Source organism: Sabethes cyaneus, chromosome 1 (genome assembly GCF_943734655.1).
Source record: "Sabethes cyaneus chromosome 1, idSabCyanKW18_F2, whole genome shotgun sequence".
Classification (NCBI taxonomy): Eukaryota; Metazoa; Arthropoda; class Insecta; order Diptera; family Culicidae; genus Sabethes; species Sabethes cyaneus.
Genome location: NC_071353.1, coordinates 64644985 through 64667470, shown reverse-complemented (window position 1 = coordinate 64667470; position 22486 = coordinate 64644985). Strand labels below are relative to the sequence as shown.

Genomic DNA, 22486 nt, shown 5'->3' with positions numbered 1-22486 from the left:
TTATTTGGTCGTGTTTGGCACAAGCATCGAATAGCAACAAAACAGAGAGGAAGTGTTGCTCTCTGTCTGTCAGCAAAAGAGAAACATATGATTACCTATCTTCGTTTGCCTCACTCACACGTAGGTATTCACTGAAAACAGGCAGAGCTGCTATAAATACAGATATTTGTGCATGCATAAATTTGGGACCCTACCGTTTTCTCCGGAGTATTTAATTTTCTCGATCTAATCTTTTAAATAACATAAATAGTTTATGGACTACTTTAAAATTCAGGAACATTAGTAGAGCCAGAAATCACAGCAACTGAAATAATTGATGGGTCCCAAATTTATGTATGCACAAATATCTGTATTTGTGGCAGCTCTGAAAACAGGTTCGTTACATGCGAGCAGCGATGCTGTTTATTTGGTTTGGAATCGATATGGCGCAGTAATATGAAGCACATTCAAAAGGATGTTTTCTTCACTAAACATGCTGGTTCGTTGTTGGTGAACAGTTAAAACTGTAATCAATTTAATTATTGTTTTAAATACATTTTGTGACTTTAAGCGTTTCTGTAGCCATATCAATATATTGTAATTAATTTCATATGCACAACATGTTTGAAAAAGATTTTTTGATAATAAATTTAACACATTTTTTAGGGATGAAAAACTTATCGATACTTGTCGATAATATGGATGTTTGCCAGGCATCGATATTATCGTGGAAATTTTCTCATCAGCGATAATTTAACGATGTTTTTCCCAGCGGGGTGGTGTGGCTGTCAAACTATTTACATACATTGTACATGTCCCACTCATTGGTTTTTGGTACTTTTGGTTCTGGTGCCTACTTAAAGCTTGATTCATTTTAAAACAAATGAAACTAGTTAGAAAGCAGTTAAACACAGACTCTTAGCTATAATTTAACTAATATTAGTTGTTATTATCGGTAAGCTGACTGGTTCCAAATTGTCGCCATCCATGGATGGTTAGTCCGCAAAATTTTGATAATTTCACACCCCTGGTTTTTCCACTTTCAAAAGCTGCATGTCCTTAAATTATGCTCGAAATAGCAACACACACTAGGGTTGCCAAGTCTCAAAATTACAAAAACCGGCCGGTCGGTCCTGCCTTCAAAAAATGCGGGGGAGGGGGTTGTCGCAGCATATTATTAGAGGATTTGCCTGGAATGTGTAATGTGCGTTATTGACATATTGTTTGGGTAGTCGCCGGAATCGAAACCACAACGAACATCAAATGGATTATTGAAGATAGCATAGCTAGTTTCAGAATGACAACTAGTTGCTTCTGGTGCTGGTGGACAATTTAATTACTGTCAGAAGCAAAGTATTGCTTCATATGTCAGAAAACCGGCCTTTTGGCAGGATTGACCGGCCACCGGCTTTGCAGGTGAAAAACCGGCCACTTGGCAACCCTAACACACGCTGGCAGACAAACATAGTTTGGCCAAAATGGCTATTACTATTACCTGAAATTTGTCGTTCCATGTCGATGTCGATCAGCTATATACGGTCGGATGCTGCCGGTGCTTCCCTTAAGCAAAACAAGCAGTTGCTTGGAGCGCTACTTTGAGAGGGGCGCCATTTCGGCTCCATTAAAAAAAACTGCAGCATTGTTAATATAAAACTTTCCTCCTTCTCCTGTAACAACATAGAGCCTGGAGGGCTCATGCTGTACACTCAAGTCGCTTTTTACGCGCAGGATACGTCCCGCGTAAATCAAAACCGCGTAAAAAAACCGCGTAAATTCCGAAAACCGCGTAAAAAAATAAAATTTCGCGTAAAAAAAAACTTTGTGGATTTCAACACTACGCGAAAATATAGACGTTTTGAGCACATCCGCGTAAATTCCGAAAACCGCGTAAAAAACCGCGTGGATTCCGAAAACCGCGTGAATTCCGAAAACCGCGTAAAAAAAAACCGCGTAAATTCCGAAAACCGCGTAAAAATAGTCGCATAAAAAACCGCGTAAAAAGCGACTTCAGTGTATTTAGATGTACTCTCTGCTATATTTAGTCCACTTGCCGCCAATTCGTTGAGCGTCTTGACACAAGCATATCGGCTTCAACGCGGTCGAGCCATCTAGCACGTTCCTCTATTCCTAATTCCGAAGGGACTAACAGACGTAACACTTCGAACAAACTTTCTAACAAACCATCGTTTCAATGACACCCCTAAAACTTGAAGAAAAACCCGATTTAATCCACCTAGTGGTGAAAGGAACCTTTGTTATACGGTCTTACTTGCTATTTGAGATAGAAATCGACACGTCTTCGAAACATAATTCATCTATTGGTTAACGTTGCGTGGTGCGTTGGTTTTCATTAAATTTTTGGAAATTTAATAAGTTTACAAAATTTGAACAAAATAGCAGCACCTATAAATTTTGATAGATCCTTTTTTCATGAAATTACTGAGTAAGGGTAAGCTGGTTGTTTCTAGTTTGAGTAAGTGCAAGTAAAAGCAAGTTATAAGAGGAAATATTATTCTTTAACATATACATTGCGTAGTAAAAGTCTAGTTCATAGGTTTTTGAACTACGCATAAATTTCTGTAACGCCATTATTTTTGATTGACATCAATAAAGTTTTCTTGAATAAATTTCATCAATTTCTATTAACCTTCGATTACTCACGCTGTTGCATTTTGTACAACACGTGTAGGTTTTTGAATGCCATATTGTTATAAAGTTACAAATCTCTGCTTAACTAACGTATGTTCTTCAATTACCTTGTTATGAGCAAAATGTCATAATTATGCATTAATACTTTAAATTGTTGGGCAAATAGATCAGCATAAACTGACATCACAGAAACGAAGCAATCAGCATGTGAGTTGTACCGCGATTGGCCCTGGAAGTTTCTCTCGTTTCTTCATATGTAAAAATGGTGTCTGTATGCAGCAACATAATTAGCAAATATAAAATGTTTAAAATGCATCTGTTGGTAGTCGAGTCATTCGGGGTCAAAATTAAGGCTTTTTTTTAATCAAAGTTCTACAGCACCTAAACAAACAAACATAGAGGTATACTATATTAATCAAAGTTGTGTATTTTTACTATTTATACAATTTTGTAGTACATAAAAAGGAATGCAACAATTACAAAAAGAGCTAAAATAGAAAAAACTGATCTTACAAATTCATATACAATGAATAAGATTTTTCTCTCTTCGCTTAATAGATAGAAGGTTACTGTATTCAACAAAATTTCTTGTAATAATATGTTCTAAAACTTTGCAGAACACATCAATGTGTTATATTGAAACTGAAGAAAAATAATTTTTTTATTTCACTTATAGGGGGATTAATCAAAATTTAAATTGCACCAGACGATAGAACTTTCAATTTCAAGAAATTCTTCCGAAGGTTCCATAAACCTAAAACCAAGTTTTCCCAGTCAAAATTCTAATGCGCATGTCTTTTTGGCTTTGGACCATTGTGCGCACGAGTAACCGAATTACAAAAGTCGGGGCGAGTGTTGGAGGGTTAATATCTTTTGATCGGCAAAACCGATTCTTCTGAAATTTTGCAGATATATTTGTAGCATTAAAATCTCTAATTTGATGCCAAAATAATTCAAACTAGATAAATCATCTAAGATGAAATCGTTATAAATTATTGTAAATTTTAATGTGTTGTATTCAATTGATCATAACTCTCAAATTAAACGTCCAATCAAAAAACAAATCAATAGTGATCTATTAGGTTATGTTACCTGTCAAATGAGACTAATAGCGTATAAATCGCTTTAGTCATTTCTAAGAAACAGGCGATAATTATTACCTTGTCAAAACAGGTTTTTTAAGCATAACTTTTAAACTGATTGTTTGTTTTCAATAAAATTTATCCGAAAAATTTAGTGTTAACAAGAGCTTTTATTCGATACCAAGATCGTTGAAATCGGTCATTTGGGTTCGGAGAAAATCGTGTCACGTAATTTTTACTTTTTTACTTATAACTTTTAAACGAAATGTCGGACCTCGAAACAATTCAATAGTGATATACTAGGCAATAATACCTTTCAAACAAAAGTAATAGCGAACAAATCGGTTCAGCCATCTCCGAGAAACAGGCGATAGAAAAGTTGCGCTCCGCACATACATACACACATACACACACACACACACACACAGACATTGCTCAGTTCGTCGAACCCTGTCGATTGGTATATGTGGCTCGGCCCTCCGGGCCTCGGATCAATTTCGTGTTTTTCGACCAATTCCTAAACCTTTGTTATAGTATAACAAAGGTAAAAACACTTGCATCACCTGGTACAGTCTTCGCGCTACGCAAAGCAGCTTGCTATAAATTTACTTGTATATTATCTGACAACAGCGCCAGCGCAAGCGAGTGGCGTTCTCGCGCAGCGACTGTTGTTTGAGTCTTGGCTTCTGTTGTTTGAGTCTTGGCTTAAGCGAAAATTTGAAATGATCGTTTTCATTGACGATATAATGAGGCTTGAGTGTTACGTCTGTTAGTTTGTGCTTGTTAATTAGGTACGATGAGCGAGATTTTAAAATACCATAGTGAACCAAAATGTGGTCTTTATAAGAATTATGAGGAGTTTTGAAAATGTTTAAACGTAATATTTCGGAAATTAGATTATACTAGAAATTTCAGTCTGTTAGTTGGTAAAACGTTCGATTCAATATGCAACACAAAAGCAACTAGCACAAGAAATATTTTTGTTGTATGATAGGTTATTAAGTGCTTGTTCTACGGGTTATGCAACAGTTAAATAAGCTTTACTTTAACCAAAATGTTTGTTGGGAGGAGTCGTGGCCTGCTTTCCTTTTAACATGAGACTGGTTAAAAGACCTGCCCGAGAAGTTCTTAGTAAGAACTACTGAGTACCGAACATTGAACAACCGGAAACTCAGATTTTCCTACGCTATAAAACAAACCAGCAGAGAACTTTGAGCACGTTATAGATTGTTGTACTTCCACTAGTGAAAGAAAATCCCCCGCCATGTACACTTGAATGTTTAAGCAGCATGGATGATATGCGAGGGCAGCTATCGCTGGAAAATCTCATACGTGTTTCGTATCAGCTATAGAAGCTGTGAACCCAGGAGCAAGTTTTGTCTTCGTATACCCAACGAAACAGAGGAGAGTTCTCCTTTTGTCGAAAAATATATCATATTGAAATACACATGAGAAAGCATGTATATCGACCGAATTCTATTTTCCCACTTTAGCGAAAAAGTTTTGTTTTGATTGAAAAATCCATATGCATGTATGCTGCACAGTAAGAGCAATATTTTTGCCATGGTTACAGCTTTCATATAAGCTTACTTAGAAAGATGGGAGTAACTTTCATGGCTTCTCTATAGCAATATCGAGTTGATTTAAGATTTCGGCAACAATAAATCTAAATAAATCTCGAGCATTAAATCAAATGCTTAAACTTTGCACATCTATTTGCTTGGTATTGCAGCCTACAGCCCTACAGCTGAGAAAATTTAGAGATCATTTGAAGCAGCTCGGTATAATATGATATTTGTGTTTTGAGAGTAATCAGCTTTTAAAATTTTGAAGGCAGAGTGTTTTATTATAATTAGCAATGACTAAAGTGAATGAACGGTTGATTCCTTCCCCTACTGGTCGATATTTATCAACATTAGATAGGCATGGCACGATCTCTTTGTCTCAATTTTGATTCATTTGACTCTACCGCGTGTCGCTTCAGCTAAACGAGTTTAAAATATTTTATGTATGATGCATTTGTAGAGCTAGTTATTATCTACAATATTGCTGAATAAAGCTTCGTTGTGTTTTTTGAAAAGGACCACTGACGAACTGACGTGACACGGGCGTTTCATTTTTGACTCACAAGATCTTGCAAGCAAACAACCACTCGCTTACAAGAGAGCGATCGCTTATGTCCAAGTTCCTGCTAGGCAGCCATGTTTTTGCAGTCAACATCTAACCACGTGCGTAAATGGAACAGCATGACACCGCTATACATTCTGTTCCTTTCACTCTGCAAAGCCGGTATGCTGGCAGATGGGTATTATTTTCAAATCTTAGCCAGATTTTTGCAAATAATACCCGCGCCGGCAGTAGATGTTGGCTACTGTCAAACACACATAGTAGGGATAGGGTTGCCAGTCTCTTGCTTATGTCAAACAGCAGAGCGATGCACAGAGGCACGGGAGACAGATTTATGCAAAATTCAATTTCTTTCACCGGAAATCTGTATGAATATCGGAAATAACCCGGTAATTCTTTGTGTATTGCAAAAACAAAGGATAAAGTAATTTTTACAAAGGGCTTTATGCATTCACTTGTGCTCCTAATGTGTTTTTATTTTTTTCGTGTAGGTCACACATATGTTTTTTTTTCTAATTCCCGTCGTAATAAGTAAAGCCATTCCAATTTTCATCATTTGTTGGATGGATTTAATGAATACTCCAAAAGTTCTTGTGCTGATTTGACTAAAACACACTTACCTTCTGATTCGTGAACTTTGAAATAACTGAAAAGCGACTATTAAAGCAAATTATTGAAATTACGCAACTGACTTTATTTATAAAATTCGTTGTACCGTTTTAAAATCCGTCCATCAAAATTTTTCATCGTCCGAACTAAAAATCACAACAATGTTTACGAAGCTAACGCGCATGTATTTGTGTAGGACGGCATGACAAATGTTATTCTGCAAAATTTCTGCAGATCAGGCAAGTTTTCCTGGCTGTAGAATAACGACAATGACTTGGCAAATGAGGGAACATGTGCAAATATATCACCTCTGTTTTCTAACTCCTATCTCTACCTCCACGAGGTGCCGGCTGGGGTACGGTAGCCAAAGTTGCGCACCTGGTGGTACGCAACCTTGGTTGTCGTATGCAGACAGAGTGGAACACTCGCCGTGTGGTTTCCGGCTACCTAATCATGCAGTTCGGCGCAGGTTTTTCGGACGGCGCGACTGCGGGGTGTGGGCACACCGGGAGAGAGTTATTTTCTCAGCTGGCTTAGCACAGAGAGAGAGACTCTTAATCGGTCTGTTTTACACAATCTGCAGTTACGCCCTTTGGCGGTTGGTGCCGAATTGTATGTTTGGGCAAAAATTGAGCCACGGGACCTGATCCTGCCGGGAGTCGGCAAATCAGGAGCCCCTAAGTCAAGGTCTAACTCCGTGCCGATGAGGGGTGAAAACATGCCAGTCGCGAACGGATGCTTTGGGCATCTTGCCCCTACTGTGCCATGCGGGGCTCTGGTACGGTCGATCTTTGTTGTCCCTTGCGTTTCGTGGGAACAGCATGGTAGTTCTGCCCAATTTCCCTTATGGGTTTTACGCCAAGTGCGTTCTGGCCAACATAATTGGCTTCGCTTACAATTTGCTGTCTGATCTGTGTTGGAGATTGTTTGTGCATATACTCCGCTAGTCAAATAGTTAGAGTCGCACAAATAAATCTTCAACACAAACGGGCAGCAAATTTGTATTTATGCGACAAACCTTTTTAATGGCTCTGTCACCATCGCATTGGTTCAGGAGCCATATTTTCGCAAGGGGTACTTTCATTCGACGGATATTGAAAACCAGAACTTTGCTGTTTTCAGCAAAACTGGTATGACAAATCCTTGTTTGATGCCCAGGGCATGCATATTGTTGCATAGGTCAATAAGTGCATGCCTTATCTCTGAGTTGACTACTCGAGATATTTGTGCAGTCACAGTAGAACTTGTCGTGGATGATGTCCATAGGCGCTATGTCTACTGTTCTGCAAACTTACCACACGATAAACCGTCTCCCAGCGACGATTTCAGAAATGTGGTGAGATACTGCCAATCTAATGGGCTTTCGCTCATTGTAGGCAGTGATGTCAATGCCCATAACATCATTTGGGGCAGCTCGGATATCAATCTGAGAGGCTCTGATTTGATGGAATATTTGAGTAGTACCAATCTTGGAATACTCAACATTGGCAATTGTCCATCTTTCATACGAGCTGGTAGAGAGAAAGTGTTAGATATAACACTCTGCTCTAACAGGATCAGTCATGAGTTGGCACAATGGCATGTTTCAAATGAGACACCAATATCTGATCATTGCTTTATATATTTTGATCATTTGGGTGTCTCCTTGAACGCTGCAACCTTTCGCAATCCGAGATTTTCTGACTGGGAACTCTTTGAGGAGGAACTAGCAACGAAATTTCAAGGATTCGAACCGACGATTGAGTCATCGATCGACTTGGATGTGGCTGTAGATGTCACCTCTTTTATTACGGAAGCTTTTGAAGTAGCTTGCCCGCTAAAAACTATTAAAACGACTAGAGGAACACCATGGTGGAACTCTCATCTCGCGGAACTAAAGAAACGATGCAGGAGAGCCTGGAATAGACGTCGGAGGTATGGCGTGGAGCCTTTCAAGCAGGCCCGGAAAGCCTATGCAAAGGCTCTACGATCTTTAGCACGCACGAGCTGGCACAGGTTCTGTAGCAACGTTTCCAGTTTCGGCGAGGCAAGTCGACTTAATAAAATACTGTCAAAATCGAAAGATTATCAGGTTAATAACATTCGAAGTTCGAACGGTGAATACTGTTCGAATGACAATGAAATCCTGGAATGTCTCTTTTATAGTCACTTTCCGGGCTGTGTGGAACCTGAAGTTCGAAACGATCCAGAAATCGTTTTAGGTGACTTAGACTCATGGGCTTTTGCTCGGAGACTTGTCACAACTGAAGCGATTGAGTGGGCCGTGAACAGCTTCTCTCCATACAAATCTCCTGGAACAGATGGAATATACCCTATTCTACTGCAGAAAGGATTCAAGTACTTCAAACACATTCTGAGAAGGATGTTTGTGTGTAGTATTGCTATTGGGTACATCCCAACTCAATGGCGTGAAATAACCATTAAGTTTATTCCTAAAGGTGGACGCGCGACATACGAGCAAGCAAAAAGGCTTAGACCAATCAGTCTAACGTCTTTCTTGCTTAAATCACTTGAGCGGATTGTTGATCACCACATCCGCGAAACAAGCTTAGTAGAAGTTCCTTTTCATTCAGCACAACATGCTTATCAAAGTGGCAAGTCTACAACTACTTTATTACATGATGTGATGGATAAAATTGAGGTTGCTTTTTCACAAAAGGAATCTTGCTTAGGAACTTTTTTGGATATTGAAGGCGCGTTTGATAACGTATCTTTCGCTTCCATTTTGGAGGCTGCTCGTTATCATAATGTACCTTCAATAATCATAAAGGGGATAGAACAAATGCTTAGTAACCGATTGCTTTTTTCGTCCTTACAGCAAGCAAGCATTTGGAAGCAAAGTGTTTGTGGATGTCCACAAGGTGGCGTTCTCTCGCCTCTTTTATGGAACTTTGTGGCGGATGGCCTACTGAGGAAACTCAATGGTCTAGGCTATCCGTCGTATGGTTTTGCGGATGACTATCTCATCCTAGTAGTTGGAAAGTGCATAAGCACATTATTTGACTTAATGCAGCAGGCACTACGCGTCGTGGAAACGTGGTGCCGAGAAACTGCACTTTCGGTAAATCCGAGCAAAACATCTAACGTCTTATTTTCAAGACGTAGAAATACTAATGGAGCTCGCACTCTGCGTTTTTACGATTCGGATGTTGATGTTGTGAACGAAGTGAAGTACGTGGGGTTGATTCTCAACTACAAGCTTGACTGGTCCACAAATATTGATTTCCGAATTAAAAAAGCGTACATGGCCTTTGGGCAATGTAGACGAGCAATTGGCAACTCTTGGGGGCTTAAACCCAAATACATACACTGGTTATACACGGTCGTTGTCAGACCAATACTGGCGTATGGTTGTCTTGTATGGTGGCAGAGAGGGGAAGTTGTGACTGTCCAGACAAAGCTAAACCATCTTCAAAGGATGTGTTTAATGGCAATGTCTGGTGCATTTACTACAACTCCTACTGCCGCCCTAGAAGCTATTTTCAATATTAAACCCCTACACTTCCACCTGAAGGAAGAGGCACTAATATGTGCTTACCGACTACACGCGATTGGCCTTTGGCAGTCTGTGGACGGTTCCACTGGTCATACTCGATTGTGGTCGCAAATTGTTGCTGAGGACAAGTTTGCCCTTGCTCCTAGCGATGTAACGCTCATGCGTACTTTCCCATATAGGACATTCTCAAGTGACTTGCCTCCTAGAGAGGATTGGATATCAGGCTACACGGAAAGAAAAATTTCCGACTATGTGGTCTGTTATACCGATGGTTCCTTGTACGAAGGTCGCGCGGGTGCTGGTGTTTACTGCCGTGAGCTGGAGTTGGAGGAATCCTATTCGTTGGGTAGTTACTGCACCGTTTTTCAAGCTGAAATCTTTGCAATTGTGTGCGGAGCTCAGTTTGCACTTCAGAAAGAACTGATAGGCAAGATTATCTACTTCTGTTCTGACAGTCAAGCCGCTATAAAAGCCCTTTGTGCGGCTAATTCTAAATCTAAAACAGTCATCGCCTGCCACACCCAATTAGAAGAACTAAGCATTCTAAATGCCGTTCATCTGGTTTGGGTTCCTGGCCATTCTGGTATAACCGGAAATGAATGGGCTGATGAACTAGCAAGATCTGGAGCAGAAAAGTCGGTTTTCGGACCAGAACCTGCTTTACCAATTGCGGCATGTTGGATAAAACAAAAGATTCGATCTTGGTTTTCATCTGAACATGTACGTTATTGGGAAAATCTTGAAACTTGTCGTCAAACGAAAAGTTTCATTGTTAAGCCTTGTGAGAAGGTTGCGAAATTTATTTTGCAACACTCAAAGGTAAATTGCAGTATTCTTGTCAGATCACTGACTGGTCACTGCAGACTAAATTATCATATGGACTGCAGACTAAATTATCATTCAGCGAGCTGAATCGTTTCATTGTAATTTATGTGAATCCGACTACGGTACACCATATCACGTAATTTGCAACTGTCTTGCAGTAGCACAATTGCGCCATAGGGTCTTTGGATCCTACGTCTTAAATGAACCGGATTTTAGGAAACTAAAATTACGAGATATTTTGATGTTTCTTACCGAAAGCGGTATTGAGCTATAAGTTCTTATTTATCATGAGTATACCCCCCAGGGAGTGTACTTTTGATAAGTTAACTACCAAGGATTGCAGTATCCCCTCGGGGGTACAAAAATCTCTCGGTATGTATGTGTTTGTGTTTGTCCAAACTCCTCGTCCACCCCTTCCTATTCCTCCTGTTTTCCTTCCCGTCCTCATCAGGTAAATGATGACACCGGCCAAATGGGCAAGGCACACATCTTCCATATGATTGTGAGGAACGTGCTGCTCGAGCCAAAGATGCTGATACCTGAACATATTCGGGAATAACTAGTTTTGCATTGTGTGTCATAAAAATACTGATATTTTTAATAATTTGAAAACAACAGTTTTCAATTTGTAAAAAATATACGGGAACAAAACTTGCCACCGGATACCGTTCTGTTCTCTTTGGACGTCGTTTCTCTCTTCACAAATGTGCCTGTGGACTTTGCACTAGAGTCTGTCGACCAACGATGGGATGAAATCGAGCAGCATACTCGCATTGAAAAGGGTAGTTTTATGGAAATGCGGAAAATCGTGTTAGGTTTTAGGCAACATTTTTCCAGTACAACGGTGAATTTTTCCGCCAAAAATTCGGAATGCCAATGGGCTCCCCTCTCTCCCCCGCAGTTGCAAACATCGTACTGGAGCGCATCGAACAGGCGGCTTTGGAAAAACTACAACAACGAGGAGTACACCCAGTTTCTACATGCGCTACGTAGATGACTGCCTAATGAGAGCCAAAGTCGATCATGTACAGGAGATTCTTAATATTTTCAATAGTTTTCACCCGCGAATGCAATATACCGTCGAATTAGAAATTAATGGGCAGCTAAAATTCTTGGATACCATCTTACGTATACAGAACGACAAAATATCAACGGAATGGTTTCCAAAAGATCCAAATACTAGATATTTAGACTTTAATTCTGTTAGTCCTTTTTGTCATAAGAAAAACACGGCAGTCGCTTTGGTTGATAGGGCTTTACAGTTGACAGATGCCGAAATTAGACCGAAAACATTACAAACAGTAAAGACAATGCTACATAAAAATCACTATCCCTGCTATTTCGTAGAAAAGGTAATAAAACAAAGACTACATAGGATGTACAATACGTTAGAAGTACCAAGCAAAGAAACAACTCAACAATTCGTGACAATTCCCTATGTTGCCGGTTTAGGTGAAAAGTAAGGCAGATATTTAAGACAATTTTAGATTAATGTTGCTTACAGACCAACCGACAAAGTAAAAAACGTATTATTTACAAAAACCAAAGACAAAATTATAAAAGATAAAAACACAAACGTCGTTTATGAAGTAAATTGTGGTCAGTGTCAAAAGTCGTACGTAGGAGAAACAAGCCAATTTTTGCATAAACGAATGGAACAACATAAATATAGCATCAAAGCAAAAACAGTTGGTGGTACAGGTTTAACCCAACACACCATTGAAACAGGTCATGTTTTTAAATTTGACGAAGCCAAAATCATAGAGAAAATAACTGAACATAACACTAGACTAATTGCGGAAACATTTTACATTAAAATTAAAGGTGAGAACAATGTTGTGAATAGACAAGTAGATTCCGCAACGTTCAAAGCTGCATATGACCCTGTAATCAAAAAACTTGGGGGAAAGAGAAATAGAAAGTCATAGCACAAGACATAGCAAAGAGAAAGATAAACGAAGTAGAACCTAATGGACGAAAAAGTGTAAGTTAAGAATTTGTAATATGTTTTATGTTGTAAATGTGCCTAATATAGTGTTTTAGTGTCCGTAGATGATGAGCGAAGACCAGTAGTAGCTCGAAACGTCCGGACTAACTGGTAATTAAAATCTTCATACTTATTTCGCCGAAAAACGTCGATTAAATCGAACAAACATTGTGATGGCGGCGATTATCTGAAATCAACAATAATTTGGGTTGGATAGGACGGCAATAGGCAATTACGACAATGTAGCAACATACCCTAGTTAAGGATTTTGATTCAAATTTTCGGACACAAGTTTTTTAAGGAAAATGTATAGGATGTCATGTCGGTTCGTCGGTGCTAATGGATCGAATAATCTTCTGCGCATCGACCCCAATAAAGAAAACTATTGATTTTGAAGTGCGCACTGTTGAAAAATCGAAAATAATGAAGCATTGTCCAACTGGAAATCCTCGGTTCGTGATTGGCTAGAAAAGACGCCATCATAGTTTTAACGTGATTTTAGAAAAAATTACAAAATCTCCTTTAATGGTTGAACTAGAGTGACTATATACAGAGTGGCGACAAGTCATCCCAAATGTATGCAATGCGGTTTTTCCAAGGTTTTTCTTTCTCTTTCCTGCATACGCGTTGGATAGGTCGTCTGCTCGATTGGAATGACACTGACAGATAATTATCATTCCAATTTTGACATTGTCGTCACTCTGTATATAGTCACACTAGGTTGAACTATTTGACAGTTCTCATTTGTTTACCTTTTGTTTACCTTTTTACCTTTATGGGACACCATAAAATCTATCAACTAGTAAGTTTATTGACAATAGTAATTGTTCCATTCTTACCAAATATTTTAATCAATCTTTGTTTTTGAGAAAGCTTAATGTCCGGACTTGGAGGATTTCTCCTTACACTCAAGTACTTTTTTTACACGGTTTGTTTTCTCGAATATGTAGAACGGGGCAACTTAGAGACCATTTACGTATTTCTCAATACATTTGGGAGAGGCCCGACATTCGTCACGTATTTTGTAAATGGTCCCTAAGTCGCACCGTTCTTGAATAATCGAGAAAAACAAACCGTGTAAAAAAAGACTCGAGTGTATACTATGACAAAGGTAAAACAGATACGATGGTTTTCCCAAAAGAAAAATATGGTAATATGTAATATGTACCAACAAAGCAGAATTTTAGTGTATTTTTTGTACTGAATCCGGCCGTGGAGTTCTCTACACACTAAAATCGCAAACAATCTTTTTATGCGGGGAATGCGTTCAAAGATTTCTATAAAACTGCGTAAAGCGATTTTTTTTATATTTTTATTTATATGGAAAATTATTTTAAAATGTTTGGATCTCGTTTGACGATACATTACGTTATTTAGTGCCACACACGTAACTTTTAAAATTTTCTAATTTACACAAAAATTATAAATTTTTGAAAAATTAATACATATGCGATAACTTTTAGTTCTTATTGTAGCTTTCGACTGAGTATCTTTGCAGAGTTTTGTTTATCAGCTTTGCAGTCAAATTGCTCATAACTTTTAGTTAAAAACAAGAAAAGTGATTTGAATTAAGTCAAGTTGAGTTTATTACAGAGTATTCAAGAAATTAGGCCGTATGAATAAAACAGTTTACTTTGCTTTTTCCGTGTAAATCTTATGGGAGCGTTTGCTCTAACTCTTTTAATCCATAAGTTGCATCGTTTCAGAGATAAAAAATACGTAAAAAGACTTTTCTGTATAACGCATGTATTCAATAAAAATCAGCGGTTTTTTGTTTGTGAAAAAAACATCTCGTTGGATTCGCAAAATTAAATCAACCCATTAAGTTTCTCAGCAGGAGTAGTAAAGGAAAGTAGAACAATCATTCGATTTGGTTAAATCATTGCGCAACTAGGCCTTTTAGCCTTTTAAAACATGCTCTTTTACGCGTAATGAGATAAGCATTGCGTATTTCTTCTTCTTCAGTACTCATACATACTTATCATTAACTATGAAGCAAACCAACAATTTAATTTTATTGATGTTGAAGCAGTAAAGGTCATTTCTCCTACACATAAAAAATATATTGAAGTCTCGACGAGGATGGGATTCGAACCCACGCGTGCAGAGCACATTGGATTAGCAGTCCAACGCCTTAACCACTCGGCCACCTCGTCGCCTATGAACTTCACGTGCCCTGAACATAACACCTTCATAGCTATTAGCCGCGACCTACTATCATACTAAGTTCAACTTATGACGTGTTTAAAAGTTGAACAACATTCATCAAAACAAATACAGCTCAAAGTTCATCGTCTCTTCAAGCAGCCAGTCGATGTAAAAACCCATTCCAGACGAATATCGTTATCACATTTCTTTTCATTATTGATTCTCCGCTTCCTCATTGTGTCAACGTCCGCGAAAAACGTATACCGGCACGACTGCAACGTTTAAAGTCGACATCGTATCAACAACTTTGAACTTTCAATGAAATTTCAACATTATATTACGTTTGCATACTGCAGCAGCAAAATATCGATAAAAATGGATTCGAAATTAAGTGCGCTAAAAATTACCATCAAACTAATGGAAGCGTTACCTTGGGAACGTTTGGAGGCATCACTGTTGGAACCGTAATACAGTAATATTAATGGACCCTCGCATAATTGGTGTTCAGAGAATTGATCAAAGAATGATGCGAAAGGGATTCTCTGTGATTTAATGCTATCACAATATTATGGTTTAATTTCATAGCACAACATCAAAGCAAATGCTTTTGCTCTTCTGATAAGATTGCCGCCAGTCGAGTGTATTGTGTTGGCAGTCGTCGGGATACCGTATACATGCGTGATTAGGTAGACTCGGTCTCCCTCTGTTATCCCGGTGGCGGTCTCATGCAAAAACAATATCTCTTGGTTACTCAAAAGTAAAGTGAAAAATTAACATAATGCGCGAACAGCAAAATGATATTTGTTTGTTGTTTTATAAAAAAAAATATCTGGTACTCGATCCACGCAACCTGTGTGCGCAGAAATAAAGCTAACTCGTAAACATCTAAATGATTAGATTTGATTGAAGCTTTTGGCACTGCCACATTTCATTTCGCCGCTTTAGAAACCGGTAAAAACTCTTTTTTTTCGAGAACATACACGTTTTACAATGACATACTATGTTCTGTAAGTATTAGAACAAATACTATAACAATAACATAACAATAGGCTCGAACAGATACGGAATCGAGGCTCAACAGGTGGGCGTAGTGTACGTAAGATTTACGAGCATAAAAATGCACATCATTTATAGTATAGTTACTATATATATAGTTCGGCGGATAGAAAATCGGTAGCCAAATAAACGTCAAAAGCGGAGCCAAAAGCTTTTCAAAATCCAAAATGCAGGAGTAATGTTAAAAAAATACACTTTATTTTCATAGAACTAGTCATTTTCAACACCCGCCAGTGATTATTTTTCGTAAAAACCTGCACATTTCACCATAATTTCAAATTTAATTTCATAAATCAGGGATGCCAATTCGCCTGGTTTTCTATCCGCCGAACTATATATATAGTAACTATAATTTATAGCAGCAGAGCATAAAAATTCACATCTGATAGTATGAAACTAACAGGGCTATAACTTTAATGAATAACGTGTACTTCTATTTTTCCAAACAAAAATGTTAGATTTTTTGTTAAATTGAAAACAAGAACCACCCTAACATTCAAAAGCACCCACATGAGCGCCTATGGCTTTCGCGGGCTTTTATACGCACATTCTCTGTTGCCAAAATCGAAACCCTTTTTTGAAATGAAAATATTATATATATGCGTTAGAAATTGGCCAAATATAATTAATCAACGATTTTTCCACGATTGCAACTATTTTATGTTTTAAAGGCCCGGCAAGAGCTGTCCACTCGATGCAAGTAAGACGTAGTCTAACGACAATAGAAATATCTTTCGGAACTGTCTGTCTGTCTGTCTGTGGCTCCTATACAAATGAACTACAAATTTCCTCATAACTCGAGAACTAATCAAGCAAATGGAACCAAATTTGGCATGTTGGGGTTTTCGGAGGCATGCATTTTTTCTTTGGTGAGTCAGGACCCCTTCCATCTTTAAGACAGCGATAGCGAGCAGGAAGAGTATCACCCCTGCGAAATGGTTCTTTCCGCGAAAAGACTTTCCGTGAAATGGTACATTCCGCGTAATGGTTTTTCGCGAAATGGTATTCTGCGTTATGGTCAACCGAGAAATGGTTTCCCGCAAAATGGTATTCGGCGAAATATTATACAATCACGGCGAATATTTAAGTGCTACACGCTTTATTTTATCTGGCTAAGCAAACAACTCCCCCGTTTTCTATTTTACTGTGAGGAAAACTTGAAAATTGGGGCGAACCAACCAACGGTTGAAAGCCCCATCAAATAGTAAATAAATAAATAACTTGAAAATTTGTATATTACTACCCATGCTTTTATAGTTACGTAACTGTCAAAATGAATCATCTAAGACGGAACTCCTCAAAAACTTGCATAACTCGAGACTGTGACAAAGGTCATCCGAGATTCACGATTTATGTACAGCACAGTTTAATTTGTGGCAATACGAAGTTTGTCGGGTCAGCTAGTTTTCGATGGCAAGACAATGGATTTTTATTTTTCACTATCTGCTTCAAAAATTAGAGGCCTTCTTGATTTTTACCTGTTTTGAATACGTTTTGACGAAGAGAATCTGCTAATCACTCAGAGTTGGCACATAAAATTTTCAGCTGTGACTCAAACTAGGGCTTATTTCTAATTCCCGTCGTAGTAAGTAAAGCCATTCTAATTTTCCTCATTTGTTGGATTGATTTAATGAATACTCCAAAAATTCTTGTGCTGATTTGACTAAACAACACTTACCTTCCGATTCGTGAACTTTGAAATCACTGAAATGCAATTATTAAAGCATATGTGGTGTGGAGGCCAATGTATGCAACATACATGAACAAATTGGAAACGGTACAGAAAAAATTCTAAGTTTGCTGTGAGAAATTTGGGATGGAGAGGAAATCTTCCGGAATATAAAGATTTGTGCTGTCTGCTGAATATGGATACTCTAGAAAATAGGTACCAGATTGTGGACGTTAGCTTTTTTCTCAATTTGCAGAGAGGACGATACGACAGCGATTATTTGAAATCCAGGATAACTGCTAACCAGAGTACAGTAGTTCTGAGGAGACCAAGGCCATTCACTCTAGACCACCGTCGAGCTAACTACGCACGCAATGAACCAGCCTATCGCTTTATGCAGCTAATGAACAATTTTAGAAATGTACTAAATTTAAATATGTCGACTGATACTATTAAGGAAAAACTTAGGCTATTTCTGAGAGGTCAATTACATGTACACTAAAACCTCTGCATTTTATATTATTTTGTATTTGGTATTATATTTTATGTTTGTATCCTATATTAGATGATGGGCAAAGCCCATATATCTCGACAATAATTAAATAAATTATTAAAGCATATTATTGAAATTACGCAACTGACTTTATTTCTTAAATTCGTCGTAACGTTTTAAAATCCGTCTATCAAAATTTTTCATCGTTCGAACTAAAAATTACAACAATGTTTACGAAGCTAACGCGCATGTATTTGTGTAGTACGGCATGACAAATGTTATTCTGCAAAATTTCTGCAGATCAGGCAAGTTTTCCTAGCTGTAGAATAACGACAATGCCTTGCGTGAGTTATTTTCATTTATGAATGACGGAAATTAAAACGATTAGTCGACATTTTCTTCTTCGTCACACGAGAAAACGTAGGAAATTTGGCTGTTAGGACTTCTTTAATGATAAAAAGCATTAAATGCATTAAATAGATCTCAGCTCACTTTGGTTGTTCGCGTATGTTAAACAACAAACTAAAATATTAGAGAATAACTAACTTTGCATTGTGTGTCATAAAAATACTGATATTTTTGATAATATGGGTTGGATAGGACGGGAATAGGCAATTACGATGAAGCAGCAACATACCCTACTTCCGCTTTTTGTGGAAGTTGGATAGCTCATGCATAAAACGCAACGAATACATACAAAGATGTTTGTAAATGATTACTGTCTATTCATGATAAAGAGACGAAAGAAATCTTGCATCTGACGAAGTGAAGTTTTCGTACGCCCGCTGGAACATGAAAAATTGTTCCACTAAAATATGTATAAAAATTCCAAAATATTATATCTATCTAAATAAGTGTAGAATTCTTCTCGTGCCACAAAATTGAATGGTTGCAGATACAATTCCTTTTAAAACTTGAAACAAAGTATGGATCATGTTTAGCTATGACGAAGGGGGTCAACCACCCTGAAACATATAGTTGAAATAGTTCATCTACTAGGCGTTTCAATCCTATCCAGAAAACGGAAAACTCCAAGTAAAACGAAAATACGTTTTACAGTACGATTTATCAGCGATTTTAAATCTTTCCCATCCAAATTTTGCGAATTTAGAAAATCCTAGCGAAACAGATACGTTTAAGACGGGTAACGGACTTCCGATGTTAAAAAAAATGATCTTTAAATTATTCTTCTCAACAATTTGCGAAAACAGTATAAAAATGGGGTACATCTATTCAGGCAATGGAACATAATACCATTATAGCTATATCATATTACCAGCGTTGCTTCCAACGTCGACTTAAGAACCCTGCGGTCATAGCAAGTTTCCAAGGCAAAATAAAACGGTTGGAAACTAAATAAAACTGATATCGTAAACCGAAAACTTGTCTCTCTATGGTTCAAATAACTGCTTCATCCGGCTTACGAGCACACGAGCTCCGGTGCAACAATGTTGCCAACATCCTGCATATAAAAGAGCGGGAAAGGGATGCATTTTGTCTTGTATGAAAGCTTTTCGCAGCAAAATATTTTCTTGAATTTGCCTTCGCTAGTATACTTGCCAATTCATATTTTTATTAAAACACCGGCTAATTTTTTTAAGCCAGTTTTTTTGTTCGAAAATTTTAAACACAAATATGAGTTTTCAGTGATTAATTTTTTTTTGGAAAACTAAACAAAGTATCGGAAAAAATATTTTTTGACTAAGTAATTGTTTTTGCATGAACATCAAAACTTGAGCTTCTCTTCAGTGTACTTTCAGGAAAAAATAGTTATTAGTTGTTAGCATCGGTTGTACGTGGATGTTGCCAGTTAAAGGGGGTAAAAAAGACCAATTTCGTCAACTGTGTAATTGGTATTAAAAATTAAACTGTTGAATTTCATTGCTTTGCATCATAATTTTGATATCTTCAGTGATTTAATGTAATCGTAACATATTCGTAACATTTTATACTGTTTTAGGCACCTTGTAATAACTTACCTGTACAATAGCTCGCTGACATCCATTTCCTAGTTCTACCTCGAATTGTTCCTGAGTTATAAGTTTTTCAGATGTGACAACCTAGAAGTATGATCGAAAATATGATTACTATTTGTTGACAATGCAGCAAAAAATTCATATAATTTTTTATCTTGCTTGTAAGCTAAATTACTTCAGGATTTTTTTCCGAAATATTCTAGTGAATTTTTTAATATTGGGTGAGAGCTTTCCATACCAAATAAAACGCCTCGAAGCATAATTGTAAGTTATGATTATGTACCTACGTTAGTCGACATGAAAATGAGTATGTAAAAAAGTTTCTGTTTGCGAATTGTTCCTTATCACCCATTGCCTTGCGTTCATGATCACGAAAATCTTTGCACGTAAGAGCAAAGCAAAACCTAGACGCTACATTCCGTTTTCGAAGCGTGACCTTCTGTTTTTGTTCAACATATTTCGCAACAAGCTGTTAGAGTACAGGTCAATTGCGGGGCTAGTGCTACGATCCTAATGATTCTAACAGCAGCAGCTCCCAGCTGAGATTCGAACATACGATGACTGGCTCGTTAGACCAGCGTCGTACCTCGAGGCCATCTAGGAGACCTTTGCGCGTATTCATGCATAAAATCACCACAGACTACAGCACTGACAATTTTGCGTAAAATGATCCTAAATCTGGATGAAACCCAAAAAAAGGCGTTTTAGTGTTTCTGTTGATGCTCAGGCAAGATGTTCTTATAAATCGCAATATGATCTCCGCTTTCCATATCAACCACAGTCTTTAGGGTATTCAGTAAGATTATCGATTTCATGCGTGCCATACAAACGAATTATTCCACGAGTATAAAAGCACAGCTATAAACATGAGGCAGACGTTCCGCCGAAATCGACAATGGGAATGGACAGAGTCCATATTTACATTTAACATAAGAATCAAAAGAAATGAAGCCCAAATTTGAAAAAAAATATAACGTGTTATCTTGTTTTTGCTTCCTGTCGTTGTTAACAATTTGTCATTCCATCATGCAAATTGCAACTGATGGAAAAAAATCTTATGCAAAAGTTGTCACAAAAACTGTAACAACACATTTTATAGTTACAAAAAATTCGTCAAACAACATTTCAGCGACTTGATTGCTAGCAACAGAACGTTGTTGGAAACTCAGTAGGAAGTTGTCAAAAATTTTTTTAGAAACTAAACATGCTCAACTTATATTTATTTATTTTAATAATACTCCGGTAAGGGGGCGCCTTTCTTCACAAATAGATCAAAACATCATATTGACCGAAAGTTTAACTACTGTATCACATTCAATCAATAATGCGAAACGCTACAAAAAGTGCTTTGTAAAAGGAAAGCTCTGATCAGATCGATTTTTCTTTTGCCATTGTCCCTAGCTGTCTCCTAAACTTTTTGTGTCCGTTTACCTACCTCGAATTGCTCCGACACGCATAATTTACAAAACCTAGATTTGTCCTTCCTGTTTCCATCTGCTCTTTTGTCAATTAATATTACTTTCTTTCAACTTAACTCTCAAATCATTCTATGTCAGATTTCCCCCACCCCTCGTCCCGATGAATTGTCACATAATTTTTCTCCAGCAGAAGGGAGCAGTAAAGAGCAACAGCGTAATTTACGACAGTTTCTGCGTTTCAAATTAAATTACAGAGCAAGGCGCGCCATTAGAACGGTTTCAGTACTTTCTCGATTCTGCTTGACGATAAATTTGGCAGTTTTATTAATTTATGTTCCAGGAAACTTGCAGGGCTTGTTTCCGGTTTTAAACGTTTCATATCGGAAATTGCCTTGACCCCAACCGGCATACGACAAAATATACAAAGGATGTATATATGTACGTACATTCATACCTTATATACCGAAGCGGGAATTGGCTACCGGTTCCAGCAACAATCTTGCGCAACAGAAAAACCTCCATACCAAATTAATAATTCTATGTGCTCTGAATGCCACTTAATTAAAGGTCAATGCTATCCCTTGAGCAATCTGTCAGCACCTAGTCTGGCTTTCATGGTAGAAAATTGCTTCAACAGGCCGCGGTTGTCATGCTGATGGGGGTGACACGTGCCCTAAATATAGCTTCACAGCCGTTTGTTTTCTGCTTGATATCTGGCAGCACGACGTTTTCTGTATTCGGCGTCTGCACATGGGAGCATCACATTCCCACGTGACCGCATGCACCAGGACCGAACAAACTCGTAAGTAGAAATATTATCCCGATATGATTCCGTAGGAGGGTTATAAGCAAAACTCAGTACGGTTGTTCTCCTTATCAACCTGTGCTAATTCGAACCGTAAATCATGCACAAATACGATTTTTATTGGCTTCAATAACAACCGAATTTACTTGATGGCATTGGGGTTTGAC

General features: G+C 37.9%; 1 protein-coding gene and 1 non-coding gene across 2 annotated transcripts in view; one reads left to right on the top strand and one right to left on the bottom strand.

Annotated features, from left to right (window-relative positions):
• The window catches only part of LOC128745768 (mpv17-like protein), a 61825-nt gene that overhangs the window by 20557 nt on the left and 18782 nt on the right, over nucleotides 1-22486 (top strand). The window lies entirely within an intron of this gene.
• Nucleotides 14829-14910, bottom strand: Trnas-gcu (transfer RNA serine (anticodon GCU)). Its single transcript has one exon. It is a non-coding gene; the product is annotated as a tRNA-Ser (tRNA).